Source organism: Rhipicephalus microplus, chromosome 7 (genome assembly GCF_043290135.1).
Source record: "Rhipicephalus microplus isolate Deutch F79 chromosome 7, USDA_Rmic, whole genome shotgun sequence".
NCBI lineage: Eukaryota > Metazoa > Arthropoda > Arachnida > Ixodida > Ixodidae > Rhipicephalus > Rhipicephalus microplus.
Window position 1 is genome coordinate 163,794,204 of NC_134706.1, and position 20,099 is coordinate 163,814,302.

Below are 20,099 nucleotides of genomic sequence, written 5' to 3' on the forward strand. Positions count from 1 at the left end.
TGGTCGCTATTCTGAATGCAGTTGTCGACCACCTCGAATCTATCAAGCGGCCGCCATGCGCCCTGTTGCCTGTAAGCTCTGAATGGACGCTTCCATTTGTTTTGAACTCATGTCCTTATGCTTCTACAGCACAGTACTCTAATCTACTCTGTACTATTTTTGAGAGTCGTACTGAAATGGTCGATTTTGTAGGCTTACGAACCTTACCGAATATCAAAGGGCATATGTTACAGGTTTGCTAATTGTTTCTAACCTTAGACAGCTGGCACCATTTATCCAGGAGCCAGTTTTGGTACACGTTTGGTTTTACGATGCGTCTTTGACAGTACTGGAAATGCTAAAATGCTTGATTAAGTGCTGGAAACAAGCTTGAGAACAACACGTATGACATCCACATATATAGCGTGAAGGGGAATCACCTGCTTGATTCAGAGATGAACAATTGTGTCCCCCCCCCCGCAGACTCCAACGTTAGCGCACCTCTTGCCGATCCACTCTCCATTCATGATCTCTTGACACCATATAGCTGTCGCCGAGTGATGCCCCGTCGTTGGACTGTTTACCCATGTCGACAGTGTACTACATCTTTCGATGCCGAGCGCTTCTCAGTGCACTTGGCATCGAAGGTCAGCGAAAATACTTCACCGCACAGGCACAGCTCGAAGCGCGAGCCGTCCCAAATGCTACACAAACTGCATCGGGCTTGGCGACAGTGTCAACAACATAGACTGGCGCGGCAGCATTGACGACGCCGACAGAGTACTACACGCTACACCAATTTTTTTATGAGCTTTTCGCCGAAACGACAAACGTCCTAGCTGAGCGGCACTTGTCGTAAGTGGCGCTAAACTTGCCCTTACGTGCAAGTTTGATGTCACTTACAACGAGAGAATTCGGGACCAAATAATACACGGAGTCGCCAACGTAGAGGTACGAGCCAAATACTGTCAAACAGTGAAGCCCTCACGCTACGAAAAGCCGAACAACTGAGGCGAGACTACGAGGCACTTCACAGGGCCAACGCAGCGTTCAACGAAAATGAACAGTTGCTCAGTTTGTTCGCCAGTGATGGCGGCATGGACCTGCGCGTCAAGGCATCTCAAAGTGGCGACTCGGCTTCTTCGCCGACTACACAGTTGCCTCACCATGGCCACACTGATTCGTCAACGAACCTCCACGGCAGTCACAAACAACAAGCCTTCTTCCAAGCCTTTACTGGGCCCGTGTTTCTGCTGCGAAAAATCACCACATTTTGCAACCTCGCTAAACTCCCCAGACAGGAACAAAATCTGCCAATTCAACCGTATCATATGCCACTACGCAGCAGTTTGCCGTAAACGGCAAGCGTCGGTACAGGAGGTACAACACTCTGACTCTGGCGCTCCCACTGTCCTGTCCGTGAGCATTATGCCGACTAGCCCGAAGGACCTTCACATCCCTGTGGTGGTTGGCGAAAAAGTTCATATGTTTCTTTTGGTGGGCACCGGCGCCACGGCGTCGCTATTGACGGAGAAGGATTACGAGAAGTATTTCGCCCTAAGCACAGACTGCTTCAGACATAAATGCAACTACAAAACTTCCCGAAGCACCGCGTACCGGTTCGTGGATATTTCCGCACTCACGTGCAGCACGGTGGGAAGCGCTTCTCTGTTCCTTTCACGTCATAGAACAAGGCACTTTATTGCTGAGGCTGCATGCCATTCATCGATTGGGTCGCCTAATCGACGGCACGACATTAACGTGTCACCTTGCTACTGCAGTTTCTTCGCAGCTTCCTGCAGGTGTGCCTCCGGGGTATAAGCACCTCTTTGATGGGCAGCTAAGACTCGTCCGGGCCTTCGCCCATCGGGTCAAGACATCACGCCAGTGCCCTCCAAACTGCGTCGGCTGCCCCTGGCTCTCCGAGAAGAAGTCGTTAGCGAGCTGCATTGACTCAAGGACAATGACATCATCAATCGAGTCTCGGCATCTGAATGGGTATCACTACTCGTGGCCGTCCGTAAGAAAGACGGGGACATCCGTCTCTGCATCTATCTGCGAGAGCCCAACAACGCCATTGTTATGGACGCCTTTCTGCTGCCCCATGTAGAAGAACTCCTCCAAATACTGAATGGTGCGACCGGCTTCTCTAAGTCGGGATTAGGATCAGCCTGCCACCAACTGCTCTTAGAGGAATCTAGTATAGACTTCACTACATTCATTGCGCATGAAGGATTGTTTAGTTTTATATGGGTATGCTTTGTTCTATCCTCCGCACCTGCGGTATTTCAAAGAATGTCTGCCATTTCGCAATCCTGTAAAAATGTTGCATGCTACTTAGACGACATAATTTTGTGGGGAACACGAAACTCGGAGCAAGATGCGAATTTAAAGCAAGTGTTGACCTGTATTGCGCAGAGTGGCATGAAGTTGAATCACAAATGTCTTTTTGCGGAGAAGGAATTCACATTCCTGGAGCACTAAATCTCTGCAGAGGATATATAGCTCATGGAAAGCAAAGTTGACGCAGTTCTCTATGCTCCTCTCCCTACATGCCTGAAAACCATTGAGTCCTTCGTTGGCCTCACAGGCTATTATGTCAAATTCCTTCACCACTCCGCAGATATTGTTGGGCCTCTCCACACCATGCTTAGAAAGGGACAACAATTCTCGTGGACGGAAGAAGCGCAACGCAGGTTTGCATGAATAAACGCTAGCCTTGCGTGTGCTCCTGTTATAAAAATGTTTGATCCTTCATTGCCAGTGGTTGTCACAACGGATGCCTCTGATGTCAGTTTGAGTGCAGTGTTGCAGAAACGTGCGGGTTCTCAGCTGCACACTATAGCATTTGCATCAATGACATTAACCCCTACAGAACGAAAGTACTCTGTGGGTGAAAAAGAAGCCTTAGCCTGCTTATTTGCATGTGAGCGGTGGCATATCTATCTGTGGGGATGGCGTTTTACACTTAGGACAGATCACTAGGCGGTCGTTGCCCTGCTCTCAGCAGGTAGGGCAGGCAGACGTCCTCTGTGTATTTCTCGATGGTCAGCTAGCATAATTTATTATGACTTCAACATTGAGTACCGCAAAGGATCTGTGAACAGTGTAGCTGATGCCTTCTCGAGGATTCCCTTACAAAACGACTATTTCACTACCCTAGATGAGGAGATTGTTCACTTTGTGATCACTGTAGTCGATAAGAAATCTGTTCAGGCAGCTACTGCTTCCGATGAAACATTGCAACAGGCAATCTCCTGTGTAACTCAAGGATGACCCCAGAAAAAAAACTTGAAACGACACTAATGTCATACTTTCATGTAAACGAGGGACTCTCTTTTGTTGACGGACTCACATTGCGGGTTGAATGTGTAGTTATTCCAAATATAGTTATACCGACCTTCTTGCAATTCGCACATGAGTACCATCAGGGTATCGTTCGCACTAAGCAGCTACTACGCGAGCGCTATTAGTGACCACACATGGATAAGTGTGTCGATGAGTTTGACAGGCAATGCCACATATGTCAGCTTGCTGATAAATCCGCTGAAAGTGCAGTGCCTCCCTTTCAGCCAGTACAATGGTCCAGACAGCCCTGGCAGCAACTGGGTATGGAGATTATTGGTCCTCTGAGTACAGCTCGTAATCCTACATACATCATCACTCTGATGGACTAATATTCTACATAGCCTGAGGTCCTTTTCACCAAATCAGTCACAACGCGCGACGTCGTAAAGCTACTCAGTACTGATTTCATGCGTGAAGGTCTGCCAAAAACCCTAGGTACAGATAACGGAGCCCACTTTACGTCCAGAAAATTTGAGGACTTCTTAAATCCTCCATCACTTCTGTTCCAAGTAATACCAGCAGACAAACAGGCTAATAGAGAGATTCAACCATGTTAACACATTCAAGTGGGTAAGTTTCAAACAAAGGATGTCATTCAAAGCACTACAGAGTTCTTAGCTTCTTGAAGGTTCACCCCTCATGCCACCACTGGTTGTTCATCAGCTGTCCTACTTCACGGATGCCAACTGAGATCAACATTAGACATCAGTAAGCGTAAACTTCCAGTATTGCAACATGCCTCTTCTTCCGCATTTCGTCAGAAGGTTCAGCAAAAGCAGAAAAAAAGGAAATCCTGTGTATCTACGCGCAAAGACGCCAAACGAACTCTCACTAAAGTAGTCTATAAGGTGAATGTCAGGCTACACTCTAAAGAAACCTACCTTCAGGCTCAGCCAACCGCTTACCGTCCTGCAACAAGCTAATCAATCCATCGACATTTCTTCTAAGCGATCAAAAAAAGTGAAATGCATCAAAGTTAATGATCATCCCTCATGTGATTGCAGCATCTCTTCCATGAAGGCCTCAGTCTGCATTGATCTCTGACGCACATTTCTTCTTTAATCACGATGGTTTGAGCAAATTACCTTTTCCCTTCACAACAGAGGTCTTTCCTCAACAATTCATTCTCAGTATCCCGGCTGTGCAGCCCAGCTCTGCACCTGTATCACCTAGCGTGACTCCGTCCCACCTGACGTGCACCCTCTAGTACCTGTGACCCAGGGCCATTCGTTGGGCCTTCAGAAGAGAAGCTCTTGTTATTCTTTCTCACCTTCTCTGTGAATGATGAAATCTAGAATCTTCGCGCCTTGAGATGTTCGGTAGTAAGGTTCTTAGAGCACCCTTCATCAATTTTCTTCACTAGAGACATCAGGTAACGAACGGTCCCGTCGGGTCTTTGAATCATTTGATAGTGCGTCCTACGGTATTGCTGCAAGATATGGCCCAAGGACTCTCTTGCGTCGCACCCTGCCCTGCACGTTACGGGGACATCGTGGCCTCGCTTCAAGTGAGTTCATAATGGCATTGCTGAGATATAAAACTTCACAAGTTTAATACACTCTCTTCCTGACAAAAAGGTAGTACCCTCACGCAGCCACGCCACTGAACCGACCGCATTGGTACAGTACCGGAGAAAGATCCCATAAAAAAAACTCTGGGGTAGTTGCTTCGTCCAATATTTGGCTGATGCCTTGGAATTTTGTAGCACCTCTCTCCTAAAGTGGGCCAGGTTCTCCACCTGGCATGACGCTTTATTCATTGTTTCCGTGCTTGCAGCTGCTGCAAAGGGATAGTGTGATGAGTGAAACATGCCGTTAAGCCGTTTTATGCGCATACTTGATTTTGTACTGCGCAAGTAAAATATACCTAGACCTTCCACTGAGATCGGGGCATACAAAAAACAATGGCACATCAGCCAGTGCCTCACTGCAGCTAGTCTCATCCTCTCTAGATTCAACAACATATTTGCCGTAACAGGGCCCAAAACCAGCTTGTGTATGAGTCTGGATATCATGTAGAATCTCAAAGCCCCCAGCCTTTGTTAAGGCTTCAGCGGAGCTCTGGCAAGGCGGTTAAGGAATGTCGCCAGATCTTACCCACCGAGTCATTCGTCAGCAATGTACCGCGGAATTGAATTCCAAGGTACTTCCATGTTGCTCTACACGAGGTCGCTTCTATGGATTGTCCCCCAATAGTGTAACTTAGGTCAGTGACAATATTTGCCTTTTTATTCTTCCCGCTGGGGATGATGGTCAAGGATTGACAATTACTTGCGTTTACATCAAGCTCCTGTTTTTTCAAGTATCGATGTAAATGTTTTAACTGGGATTGCATTCCGCTTGGAGTTACCGCAGTAAGAAATATACTGTCTGCGAAGGTCACGCTGGACGCTGACACACCTCCGCTACGAAAAGAAATAGCATGGTGCTGGTTTTAGAGAAATTTATCTAAAACCTGTTTAAAGAGCAAGGGTGACAATGCATCACCCTGTCTCACCCCTCTTGGATGATGCACCAATAGAGTCTTCCCATTCATTCCAAGAACTGTCGTTGCCATCGAATAGTAGTCACTGATATAGTCACAAAACTCTTCTGCCACAACACCTTTGCAACTAAGGCCATGGACGATCACCTGGTGCGTCACCCTGTCGAATGGCTTTGCGGCATCAACAGACGCCATTGCCAGTGGCGCCAGGCTTTGTTTAGCCTCATTCATAATTGTCTGGAGGAGCAAAACATTTTCAGCACAAAGAATCGCTGGTACAAAGGCTCTCTGGCGGAGATTTAGCTGAACTTCCTTCATAAGACGTTTAGTATATATCTTATACAACACTCGAGTGAGGGCGTTAGAGACCGTGATAGGCCTGTGTAAGTATTCTGTGAATGCTCCAGGCACTTTCAGAATAAATATGGTTCCGGCATTACATAGTACCGAAAGCAGGCTCTGCTGCAACATGGTGAGATCCGCATCCTAAGTATTACCATTGGAACTGTATGGAGCCGCTTCGCCTAGAAACCATCTAGGCCAGAGGCACTATTACTAGCTGGCAAAGCATGTTTAATATCAGAGGCAGTGATTATACTCCGTGGATCAAACGGTCTTAAGCTGTGAGGGCTGAGTTTCATCGAAAAAGCCGTTGTCTGGACGGGCGCCTCTATTGCTGCCCTCCACTCCTCCAAGAAACCATCCGGGTCCTCTACTTGTGATACACCAGTGTCATCCAGGATCTGGTGGATGTAGCGTGATTGGTCCTTCTCATACGAGTTCTGGACCCTCGCGTATTCTTTCCTCTTTTTTTTGTTCTGCTTTCTCCGACAGAGTAATTCGGCTACGAGTACTCCGGCGAATGCCATCTGAATAGAAACATTCTCGTAAATATGCCTTGAGTTTCATGGCTATGTTCTCCCCCCTTAAAAAGTGTTTCGCTGTCTCCCAAAGACGACACGCCTGGTATGATTTTGGAGGAGGTTTTAATGTAAGTTTCCTGATCTCTTGACAGGTCTCCGTTCTCTTATTCACAGAACTGGCATCTTGCACATCCACGTTGTTAGACTGCTCGTCTTGATACCCATTGTGCCCACTTGCTGGTTCCCGATTATGGTTCCTTTGAAGATCTTCCACTAGTTTTCAGTATTTTGCATCTCTACGTTGAGGCTTGATAACATCGAACGTTCTGGATGGAAACTTTTGGTGTAGTCGTAGGGTGAGGTTATACACCTTTTCTTGCCACAGCTGAACTTCATACACAGCCATCAAATATTCTTCCTCGTCATGCCATCTAGGCTTGATTCACTGTAAATCAATATCAGCATTGTACTCTTACGCGTGAGCCTGCCTTCTGTGCTGACTTAGCCGAATCAGGGTGCCAAATTCTCTATTACATTCAGAGCACACATGGTGAGTTGAAATCTCTTGAAAAGAATACATTCTTGGCTTCGTGCTGGAACTACTTCCCCCAACTGAGGCGTTATCAAAGCAACCTCTATTTGCGTTTGATGGAGTCTGTGAATTCCCCCCCCCCCCGGTGGCCTCACTGCAAGACACAGGTGCCACCTGCTCATCAGAATCAGAGTCTGATAGCAGAACAGGTGATAGAGGCCGTCATTCCTGGGGCCGTGCCCCCATACTACACCGTAAGGACACGTGTCTGTTTGCCGCCGGCAGGCACGCACACTGCCGCTGCGTTCCGCATACGGGGAGGTAGCGCAACGAAGGTGCCCGCTCTTTTATTCCAGACTGACCCTTTTGAAGCATGGTCGGTGACAAAGAAATTCGGCGCTCACATCAGGGGGCAGCAGAGGCTCCATCTGTGCACGCATAGAGCGGGTAAACGCCCGGCTAGGTCCTGCACCTGGTGCGACTGCCTGTCGGCAGCCGCTTTGTTCTCCAGCACTTTTCGTGGTAGGCCAAGTGATTGCGGACCACCTTTACAGCCAAACGATCCTTGTTGCCTTCGCCATTGCACCTTCCATAGCTGCCGTGAAAGCACAAAGCTAACATCTACTGAAACGGAAGGTGGCAAGGGGAACCACGAGCAGGTGGCGATAGGACTTCTCCCCACACGTAGAAAACGTCAAGCAGCCGTCAAAGTTTGCTATGGTCTGCATCAAACACTTCCCTGACGACGCTTTCATAACAGCGAGGAAAGACGGACAAGGCGAGTCTGTAAACGTTTCATTTCATTTCATTTCATTTTATTTTATTCGGACATTTCCGCAGAAATGCCCACGAAGGGGGCAAAAGGAGAGTGTGTCTCCTGACTTGGCCCCTCTTCGTGAGGCACCTCGGGCAGGTAGAGCAGGACAGTACAAAACACCATAACATATTTTGAAATACAATACAAGTTGAAAAACAGTGAATACTATAAATATTACATACATTACATATTTCCTTTACATACACTGTAGACTTGTGTTCTGTTTATTACATTGTAAATTCGCTTCTTAAATTGTGTTATGTTTTTAGCCTCCTTAGCGTATTCAATTATTTCAGGAATCCTGTTGCACAGTAGAATGATTTGGTTATTAATTGACTGTACACCATAGTTAGTCCGGCACATTGGCCCGACCAACGCAACAGTACGCAGATTATACGTAAGATCTCTGCTTAAGTACACATCAGAAAAAATCTGGAAATTATCTTTAATTTTTTTGAAGATTAACATGGCTAGTTGCATCCTATAGCACTCTGGGAACGGGAGTACATTATACATATAAAAAAGAGACATATTAGTGGGGACCGAGGTACTTATCAAACCTAGTGCGCGTTTTTGAAGAAGAATTATACTTTCTGTATTTGTTTTGTTACACGTACCCCAGACTAAAATGCAATAAATGATTTGCGAGTAGATAAAAGAAAAGTAAAGCTGCCGTTTAACTCTCCCTGGAAGGAGATGCTGTAAGCGTCGAATTAGACCGATCGATCTTGATATTTTTATTCGCAGGTTGTCCACATGGTGGGACCAACTAAGGTCACTTTGAAAACACACACCCAGAAACTGAATTTTATTTACCTGCGCAATATTTTCTCCATTAAAAATCAGAGAGATAGCATAATCTACAGGCCTATTTTTTTGTTTGAAGAGCATAAATTTAGTTTTTTTTATGTTTAGTTCTAGCTGATTGACTGTAAGCCATGATTTTAGTTTATCCAACCAAGAATTTGCAGTTATTTCAATATCGCGAAGATCTAAACCAGAAAAGAAGGCATTGGTATCGTCGGCGTACATGACTATGTTTGGTGTGGACTGAATGTTAACTATGTCATTGATATAAAGTATAAAAAGTAGAGGACCAAGTATCGATCCTTGGGGAACCCCATACTTAATTACGCCTAAATCAGATTTATAATTGTGGAGCTGTACATATTGTTTCCTGGCCCAAAGATAGCTTTTCATTAGATCAAGCGCAATCCCGCGTATTCCATACAGTTGAAGTTTCCTAATTAATATATCGTGCTTTATCGAGTCAAAAGCCTTACGGAAATCGAGAAATATTCCCACAGTGTAAAATTTTTTTTCAAAGTTATGAAGTAGGCTGTCCTTAATACGGAGTAAAGCAGACTGAGTTGATCTACCTGGTTGGAATCCACACTGTTCTTCACAAATGACATTTCTGTTTGCTATAAAAGAAAATACCCTCTTATATATCAGGCGTTCCGCGACCTTAGAGAATAGCGGCAGAATAGAGATTGGGCGATAATTTTGAAGTTCATTTTTATCACCTCCTTTAAAAATTATTGTTACGCGAGCTATTTTCATGGCACATGGAAAAATTCCCGTCAGGAAGAGTCTGTTGCATATGTAAGTGAATGGGGCGACAATCAAATCAGCAACTGCCTTGATAGGTGCTGCGGAGATGCCATCTTCTCCTGGTGAGCTGTTCTTTAGTGAGCATATGACAGTGGCTACTTCCTCCTCGGTAACGAGTAATAAAAACAAAGAATTAGTGGAAGAGCTTTCAATATAGCATTCAGCCGGTTTAAGGTCAGTCGCTTGTGTTATATTACTTGAGGATCCTGCCTCAAGGAAATGAAGGTTAAATTTGTCTGCCAGTGCCTTGCCACTGAAGTGAATATCGTTTATCTGTATATAGCTAGGGACAGTGGCTTGTTTTCTTCCTATCAATTTATTAACCGAGCTCCAAACCATTTTTGAGTTGTTAATCACTGTAGAAAACTTGTAGGCATAGAAATCTATTTTCGCCTTCTTGAGGTCTTTGTTTACTTTGTTTCTAAAATTTTTAAACTCAATGAGGTCAGTTTGTTCTTTTGTTTTCAAAAAGTGCTGGAAAAGTTTGTTTTTTTCATTTATCCGCTTAAGAAGTGCCGGCGTAATCCACTCCTTTCTTGCTCTCTTGTGTTTCTTTACAACAACGTACGGAAAAGCAGTATTGTAGTTACTAACCATTTTTGACATAAACAGGTTGTATGCCTTAGACGGATCAGGTTCTCGGTACGGGTCATCCCAATTGCAGTTAAACATTAGAGAGCGAAAACGGAGAATATTTGGATCGTTTATATCTCTACGCATGTATTTTGGAGAATTCTGCAGTTCTGGCATTGTTAATAGTGCAAAAAAAGGTAAGTGGTCACTTATACCAGAGCTGAATACTCCGGCTAATGCACTGTCAGGGGATAAATTAGTGAAACAGAGATCAATGATCGTTTCTGATGTGCTTGTTATTCTGGTAGGAGTGCTAATGATGTTTTCGCAGCCATGAGACAACATTAACTCCATTAGTTTTAGCTTAATAGGACCATCTTTTGATATATCTATATTAAAATCACCAAATGATATCACGAACCATCGATTAGAATTAGCATGATGTTGAAGCTTCTCTAAAAACTCAAGAAGTGAGTCAGTATTACCATTCGGGGGGCGGTAGATCAGTACTATTACAACCTTGTTGTGTATCACAGTAACTGCTTCGAAATCACTACACACAACACAATAGTCGGGCCACGCCTCATAGGGCAAATTTTGTTTGATATACAAAGATACACCGCCACCGCGTTTTCCAGTTCTGAATACTGATTCTATATTGTAATTTCCCAAACTGACCACGTCTGACTGTGAAGAAAACCATGTCTCCGAGAAGCCCATGATATCAAAGTCATAGTTGAGGTGTACTAATTCGCTTTCAATTTCCTCACCCTTGTTCCTCATACTCTGTGCATTAATATGATAAAGGGAAAGACCACGTTCAGAAAGAAAGTTCGAGTCCTTAATCAAATTCTTGAAAGAGACAGCATTGTAATGCATCGACTTGATCATCAAAACAGAAAAAAGCCATAAAAGGCGATAGGTACAGTAAGTGTTTAAACAATCTTGTTTAGATCATCTTCAGATGCAATTCGGATTGCGCGTGCTTCTGAATTCTTTCTGACAAAAATCTTTCCCTGTGAAGACCAAGTGAATCGATAGTTCATCTCGGTGGCTCTAGTCCTTGCCATCCAAAGGAGCTTCTTATTTGCAGGAGTTAAGTTATCAAATAGCTGAATATTACTGTTTTTTTCTCTTAGTTCGGCACGTTTAGCAAGCCATGCTGCCTTCAAGCTCAGTCGAGCGAATCTTATCAGTATAACTGGGGGTTTCCCTTTACGGGGTGGCAAGCGATGCATGCTTTCAACGTCACAGTCAGATAGTGTCTGCAGGTCAAGCCTCTTCGCAAGGTCGTTAACTCGTGACAGGGTATCCTCTTTTTCAATAAACGGCATGCCATGAATTTCCAGATTCTGGCGGCGACTATATTGCTGAAGGTCATTTAGTTCTAGGTTTAGCTTGCGAATTTCTTTTTCGTCAAAATTTTGTTCCACAGCTTCTACTCTGTTGCGGAGGCTTTCTATGTCTCTATCGTGCCTTGCGCTGATTTCAAGAAGCTTGTCATGCGTATCTGACATGTGCTGAATGGATTGTTCAATGCTGGTGACTGTTTGCTTTAATTCTGTAAGGTCATCGACCTTAGTTGTCAAGTGCGCCAAGCATTTGTTAATTTCCGCAAGTTGCTGGCTCAAGGCTTCCGTTAAAGCTGATTGATCAGCGTTATTATTCATCTGAGTGTTCCTAGATGAAGGCACACGGCAAGTCTGACATTTTAAGGCTTTCTTTGCCTCTTTCCCTTTCTTTTTATAGGTACGTTCACTTATTCCGATACATTCTCCGATGTGATAGCATTGCCGGCATTCTGCACATGTTATGACATCCTCATCTTCAGAAAAGTATTGTTTACAGGATTCACATACGTCACTCATTGCAGCACTTGTCTAGTCACAAAATACAAAACTCGAGGACAGCAGTAGCGGCAGGAGCAGTTTCAAGCGATAAATAACGTACCAAAACTAACCAACCTGCGCATGGGCAAGAAGACAGTTAGGACCGTGCTCCGCTGAACCGTCTGCCGCCACTGCTGCCCGAAATGTGGTTGAGTCCCACGATGCGACCGAGTATATAAAGGGCGGGGGGCGTATCACCAGCTGGTCCGTCAAGTGCCCGCGCAGCGCTGTGGTGGATATGCGGATAGTACCAACTTTCCTTGGTTTCAGTTGGTCATTCCCGGGGCACTGCAGGCTGGTATGGATGCGCGGATGACGTCCACTTTGCGGGGTTTCTGCGCATGGGCAAGAAGACAGTTAGGACCGTGCTCCGCTGAACCGTCTGCCGCCACTGCTGCCCGAAATGTGGTTGAGTCCCACGATGCGACCGAGTATATAAAGGGCGGGGGGCGTATCACCAGCTGGTCCGTCAAGTGCCCGCGCAGCGCTGTGGTGGATATGCGGATAGTACCAACTTTCCTTGGTTTCAGTTGGTCATTCCCGGGGCACTGCAGGCTGGTATGGATGCGCGGATGACGTCCACTTTGCGGGGTTTCTGCGCATGGGCAAGAAGACAGTTAGGACCGTGCTCCGCTGAACCGTCTGCCGCCACTGCTGCCCGAAATGTGGAACGTCGCTGGTTCTGTCATTTTTGGTGCGCGCAACGTTAGCGGCGACCGTCGCTCGTGTGAAGCTAGTGTTAGTATGCTTCGTACTAGTCGCCTCTGTAGTTAATGTAGTTACCAAAATGTTTCGTTAATTCCTACAAATCTTTCGCTGTGCCGCTGTACCGAAAGATAATGTTCGACCAACGACATCGGGTTTTACGTGCTATGTCATATTCTACTCAGTGATCTGAAAAACTGAAGCCGACTCTTACCCAGTCTCACTTTTTTATGTGCATTTGTGCAGTAGAAGTGTAAGGCAGGTTGACCATGAAGCGTTGCAATACCTCTTCTTTTGCATGGTGAACAGATGGTTCCTGGAAGTAGATTTCATTTTTTTTAAATGTGAGCTGCAACAACACATATTTTTCCAGTATTGTTTTGGGAAATGGGACAGTTGCAAAAGCATCAAATCACATTTCAATGTAGAAAATTGGTACAACAGATACAAAATATATTATTAGGAAGAGCTTTAGTGCAAAGGCCCCTTTTTTTTAGTCATACATGGCAGTACATTAACTTTGAAATTACAATACAGTGGTTTTCAGCATACTTGGTCTCCTGTCTACAGATGTACTCATAGTGCCAACAACATAAGCCACCTTAAGGCAGCACGGTAGTGCAGTCACGGTTGCGGGGGCATATTTCTGCTTGAATGTATATTTTGCATTTTGTGCTCAAGACTGCGGCAAGTCTGTTGATGACAGCAGAGTCAACCGTTATGTTTGCTTTATGTTGAGCGAAACTTCAATAAAGTGCTTACTTTTTCGGGACGCCCTGGAAGCGTAACAATCCTCTATTGAGTGCACAGAGTATCACATTAATCAGTCATACACACTACTTGGCAAACATCCTCCGTTAAGTTTAACTTTCAACAAAGTGACGAATTTGTCAATGCGAAGAGACACCGGGAACTAGTATTATCATGTAATATTGTAAATGCGTTGCTCAGACTAATAATAAACAATTACGAGCAGTAATTATTATAAAAACGCAATGCTAGCCTTTTAATATATTCATTTACAGCAGTAGTAAAACTGGGTGCGGCTGAGTTGTCATCCTGAGGCTGCAGAGCGAACGTATTGAAAACGTGCGCGTACCGCTTTCTTTTGTTGTGCTAAACATTTGCGATCATCACACGTGTTTTGAGAGAATCTAGGCGTTGTGATAAGTCGTGGTAAAACATAAGATAGATATGAGCAGCACAGATGGATATTTCGAACGCCGAGTACGTGCTACTTTGATAGTGACTGGGTTTTCGGCAATATTCACAGAGGCACAAAATGTGACGTTCGCTGGGTGCCACTCACGTGCTATAGTTAACGCACGTGTTTTACCACGTTCATCTTACCCGGTGGGACATGTGCAGCTTATTGCGACGATTGTTTCATCACCTTGAAGCTTTAGCTCCACTTCATGTGGGTCGTTGTGAAGACCCAATGACTGCAGCGCGTACTTGAAGCTTTAGCTCCACTTCATGTGGGTCGTTGTGAAGACCCAATGACTGCAGCGCGTACGCAATGGTGTGTACGGGTCCGCCGGATCGGCATGTGGCTGCCACTGCGCTGCCACTATTATATGGCTGGCCTCTAATACTAAAACGTCTTCGACGAGACATCTCGACCGTTCTTCAATATGCGGTGAAATTAGGCTCATGCGTAGGCAACTGCGAAGCGCAAAAAAATTCATTAGCTGGCTCCACTCGGTAAGCGATGGCCTCCGTCAGAATTAAATTAAGAATAACAAAGCAGCAGGTTATTTATTGTACAACTACCTCTCATTGTTTCAATATTGTTCTTGCGAACGACTGGTGAACGACTGGTGACAAAACATTTACTTACCCTCAAACGAGCCATCCTATTTGCTTTCCATGCTGCTCTGCGGAGTGCACGTGCCAACGCAAAGTGCGCCAGCAGATGACGCGAGCTTGTATCCACAGTAGGGTGTGGTTCGCCTTTCAGCCGCTAGGCACCGACTGTGTTTGTGCTCAGGGCAAATACTGCCTCGGAGGCCGCAGTATAGCTGCAGAAGGCTTCATTTTCATGCAGTTCATTGCACAGTGCTAGTTGACACTTGTGTTATGTGTCGGCAAAGCGCATTTGCGTTCTCTGGGTTGTTTGTTCATTAAACGTTGTTTTATTGTGAGAAATGTAGCAGCCTCACAACAAGGATGTTCTATTTACACGGTTTATTAAGGGCGAACTTGTGCCCAAAGTGAACGACGCACAACAATCAAGAAGATCCGAAGGTCGGTAGTGCTCGTGAGCCTCTGCCTCGAGCACCTTCGTTCTCTTTTTCTTTCTCCGCGTTGGCTGTTCGGTGAAGTACCGTGCGCATGCAGGGCCGGCTCGTGCATTGCGGCTGGCTTCGTCGCTCGTAGTCCTGCCATTAGCGCTTCTCTTTGTTCCCGACGTCCCCGTTGCGTGTAGCAATGACAATTTCATGTGGCAGTATTTATTCAGCCTTCATTATTCTCTGTTTAGCTCCGCACTTGAGAGGTGCGAAAAACCACTAGTAGTTCTGCAGATGCCTTGAGCTGTTTTCTTTGTGTGCCAAAAAAAAACACCCATTAATACACAATATCCTCATGGTGACGCAGTTGTAACAAGGAATTCAAAGTAAGGTCATTTCTGTGTTAGGAACAGTTCTGTTAATTTTGTCCCAGCTAAGTTCAAACTGGCTACTTCTGCTTATTTTTTATTGAATTGTGTAAATTGTCATAAACTTTGTAGCATCATTAAGGACGTTTCTCTTGTATAAGAATGTAATTTTCCCAGGGGGAGATAGTGTGTCGTGCGACCACTGGTGTCGCGGTAACACACCGGTGGGTAAGAGTTTCCCGTAAATGCCTCTAGGTGGAGCTGAGCATTTGCCTCGGCAACCAATCCAGTTTCTACCTGTCGTCATGTGACCAGTGTGTAAGTGACCAATCACCTTCTTTCCAATCCCTAAAAACCCACCACAATAAACACGGAAGATCATGAATTTTCTCATCAGCCAAGCCTAAGTTCGTCTGCGTGTCCTCGCTCGCCGGCCGGTTGCGGGGCCTCTCCGCCGGCCTGCCGCCGGCTACGCCGCGCTCCATCCCTACACAACAGATAGGCGCCCCTCCATCGCTCAGGGGTTAATGGCTCGCATTCACTACATGGAAGTCTCTCATTCGATTCCATGCGCCTGAGTCCTTTTCTGGATTTTTTCGTTGCTTGCGTGTATATATATAATATATACACGTATACATATACGGTGAGTAACGGCCACACCTACGTCAACGCCGACGCCGACGGCCCAATCGAGCCGAGAGTGTCCATGAAATTGCTATCGCAGTAAAAAACTTGGCCACGAGTGGCATGGAGTTTCCTAAATATACACTAAAGGCAACTCTGGTGCCAGTTGCTGTGGGAGCTGCAACGCACGGCACTTCAGCGAGCATGGGAATGATGAGTAGTACACGGATCTGTCTAATCGTCGTACTTTTAGCTCTCTGTGGCTTCATGTGGCTTGTAGGTATTCTGTCATAAAACAAAGATCAGTAAAAGTTCAGTGTTTGCGCTTCACCACCTTAATATTTATCAAGGCTTACCATTTCAAATCGGGTCATGATGATGATGATGATGATATATGTTGTTTATTGGCGCAAGGGCCATTGATGGCCAAAGAGTGCCAGGAAATGATATCGAATTGGAGCAATGGTTATGCTAAATGGCTGTAAAAGGGCCTAAGATTCTGCGCTCTAAAGGTGCGTAAGACATATATTTATTAAAATCATGAAAGTGAAGTGAAGCATGCCTGGTGAGAATGAGTCTTAAGTTATCGTGACACAACAGAATAGGAGTGTTATATTAGCAGTGATACCTCGCAAGCGCCCTTGGTCCCAAGGACCCGGAGACAGGTGCTCTCTTTGGATAGAGCATCCGCAGCAGCAGCGTCCTTTCAAAGGCCGTGCTACCAATCAATTGAGTAGGTAACATGGAAAGTATCTACTTCTTTTAAGAATGCAATCAATGCATTATATTTAAAAAGAGGTTGGCGACCAATAAACATAGCTGGATGAAGGGGTATGTGTTCCTTGTACGCTAGTGGAACATGTTTTTTTTTCCTGTGAGCCTCTAGCTCAGAGCATTCAAGGAGTATGTGGAGTAGGGTAAGTGGACGGCCACATCTGTGACAGCTGGGTGGGACACCACCGGATAAAAGGTGTGTGTGCTTGCTGTGTGTGTGTCCTATTCTAAGCCGACAGAGACTAACCTTTGTACGGCGCATTTTCGACGTGGGTGGCCAGTTACCGAGGTATGGTTTGATCAAGTGTAACTTGTTATGAGTTTGTAGATCTCATAACATCTGCCAGTAAGCCCTGAGCTTTTTCCGTATGTTTGGTTTTAGGTCCATTATAGGGACATCAACTGGCAGTGCTTCCGTTGATTGAAATGGCGAGCTGGTCAGCCAACACATTCCCTTCGATCTCGCGGTGTCCTGGCACCCAGCACACGATGATATGTTGCTTGGAAGCATAGGCCATGCAGAGTATTGAATAGAGGGATATAACTATAGAGTTTTTGTGTTTTTTTAGAATTTTAACGCTTTTATGACACTCAGAGAGTCTGTGTATATAACTACCTTTGGCGTATTCAATTTTTTGATGTGTTTAACGGCTACGAATAACGCGTAAGCCTCGGCTGTAAAAATGCTTGTGCTGGAGGACGGAACGCCGGCATCCGAGAAGAATGGGCTAACCGCCGCATAGGACACGCCAGTACGGGACTTCGATGCATCAGTATAATATTCTAGACAGTCTTATTTGTGTTGCAGCTCTAAGAAATACTTCCGTATGTGTACGGGGGAGGCATGCTTTGTGACAGCTACGAAAGATGTGTCACAGTCTTTAACCTGCCACTGCCATGGCGGGTGCTGCAGAGCGGGTGGGCTGATGTGGTAATCAAGCAGTGGGACATCTGTTTCTTCAGCTAGGTCTCTAACACTCAGTGAGAAAAGGCGTGCCATTGCGGGCCGATTGCAAAAAAGTTGAGAGCTGGACAGTTCGTTGATGGTGGAATATGCGGGTTGCTCACTGTTCGCTCTTACTTTAAGGAAATATATGAAGGAAGAATAGGTTCTCTGCAGATGGAATGACCACTCGGCCGATTCCACATAAAAGCTTTCAACTGGGCTTGTTTTAAAAGCGCTTGTGGACAGGCGGATGCCTTGATGATGAACAGGGTCCAACACTTTCAGAGTGCTTGGCGTGGCAGAGTGATAGAGTATTGCCCCATACTCAAGGCGTGAGCGTATAAGGGTTCTATACAGATTCATGAGGCACTTTATGTTGCTGCCCCACGTTGCTTGTGACAGCACCTTTAGGATGTTCATTGTTTTCAAACATTTATTTTTAAGATGTTTTATGTGCGGTACAAAGGTTAACTTCGCATCTAAAATTATACCTAGGAACCTATGTTCAGTGTTTACGGGTAGACGCATACCCTTGACGACCACTTGATGATGAGGGTGAAAGCCTCTTTTTCGTGAAAAAAGGACACAGGTGCTTTTTTGTGGGTTCAGTTTGAACCCGTTTTCATCAGCCCATTTGGATACCTTGTTAAGGGCAAGCTGGACCTGTCGCTCACAGATTACAAGAGAACACGATTGAAAAACTATCTGCACATCGTCGACATATGTTGAATAAGAGATATTTTATGGGATGTGCAGACGGAGAGAATTCAATTTTATAATAAAGAGCGCACAACTCAGCACCCCACCCTGTGGCACTCCGGTTTCCTGTACAAATGTTCGGGACAGAACATTGCTCATTCTAACACGGAATGTATGACCAGGCAGACAGCTTTCAATGACAGTGAACACATTACCGTGTACACCTATGCGTGAGAGGTCTCTCAATATTCCAAACCTCCACGTAGTATCGTAGGCCTTCTCCATGTTGAGGAACACAGATAAGAAAAACTGATTATGAACAAAGGCCTCACGTATGTGTGCCTCGATGCGTATAAGATGATCTATGGTAGATCGCCCCTCTCTAAACACGCACTGGTATGTGTCGAGCAATTTGTTTGTTTCTAAGTAGTGGAGTAAGCGGCAATTAATCATTTTTTCAAGTAGTTTGCATAGGCAGTTTGTTAACGCTATAGGTCTGTAACATGATACAGTAGAAGGATCCTTTCCGTGGTTCAAAATCGGAATTATAGCAGCCTCCCTCCAGGAGGAGGGAATCACACCTGAAAACCATATGCGATTATAAAGAGAGAGTAGGTTTTTTCTAGTTTCGAAGGGTAGTTCCTTCAGCATCGCGTACATTATGTTGTCATAACCTGGGGTAGATGTATTACAGCAGCTGAGTGCTGTTCGCAATTGTGCTAAGCAGAATGGTTGATTATATGCCTCATTTCTTGCGGATTTTCTTTCCAACTTTTGTTTTAGATGCGCAGCATCTTATACTCGCGCCTTGTAGTGCGCCGTCCGCACCGCTTCTCAAACATTCGACAGCTGACGCGCGCGCATGCGCCGTCGCGCCGTCGCCCACTCTTCCACCATCTGTGCATCCCTTCCTCCTGTACACACCGCGCGCGCTTCACTCCTCCACCATCTGTGCACCCTTCCTCCTCTACACACCGCGTTCGACATCTACAATTCTCCTGATTCTCCAGCGGACGCGCATGTGGCGTCGCGCTTCGAGAACATTCAACAGCTGACAGTGCATGAGCCGTCGTGTCGTGCTATATATATACTCAAGGTCGGCGCTCGCTCGCTCAGTTGCCGCTCGTCGGTTGGTTTGTACGGCGCGTCGACGTCCAAGGTCGCGGTGAAATGAATTCCAACGAATCCACAAACACAATGATCGACGTCCCTTCGACCAGCGCCGCCCTTTCGCATACGTGTGTACGTGTTCACTCATTTAACACCCCCTCCTACAACCACGTTAACCAATTTAGCCATCGACCCAAGTAAGTCGCAATTTAACACCCCATTTCACAACCACGTTAACCAACTTAGCCATCGACCCAAGTAAGTCGCACTTTAACACCCCGTTAACCAGTTATATGGTCCGCATCCTCCTCAGTGTTCCCCCGAGGGAAGCTGCGGGCAATTTTTTTCTCTTCACGCTTTGTAATTCCGGAAGGTTTCGGAGTAGTGTAAGGAGCTCGATATGTGTTCGAAATGTGCGCCAAGAAAGTTTGCTTGGTCCTCCAAACTTTCCCCAAGGCTATTTGCTAGTGGAGGGGAATACGTTTGTTGGTCTTTAATTTTCTTTACCTTATTCCACACTTTTTCCTCATCTGTGTATGAGTT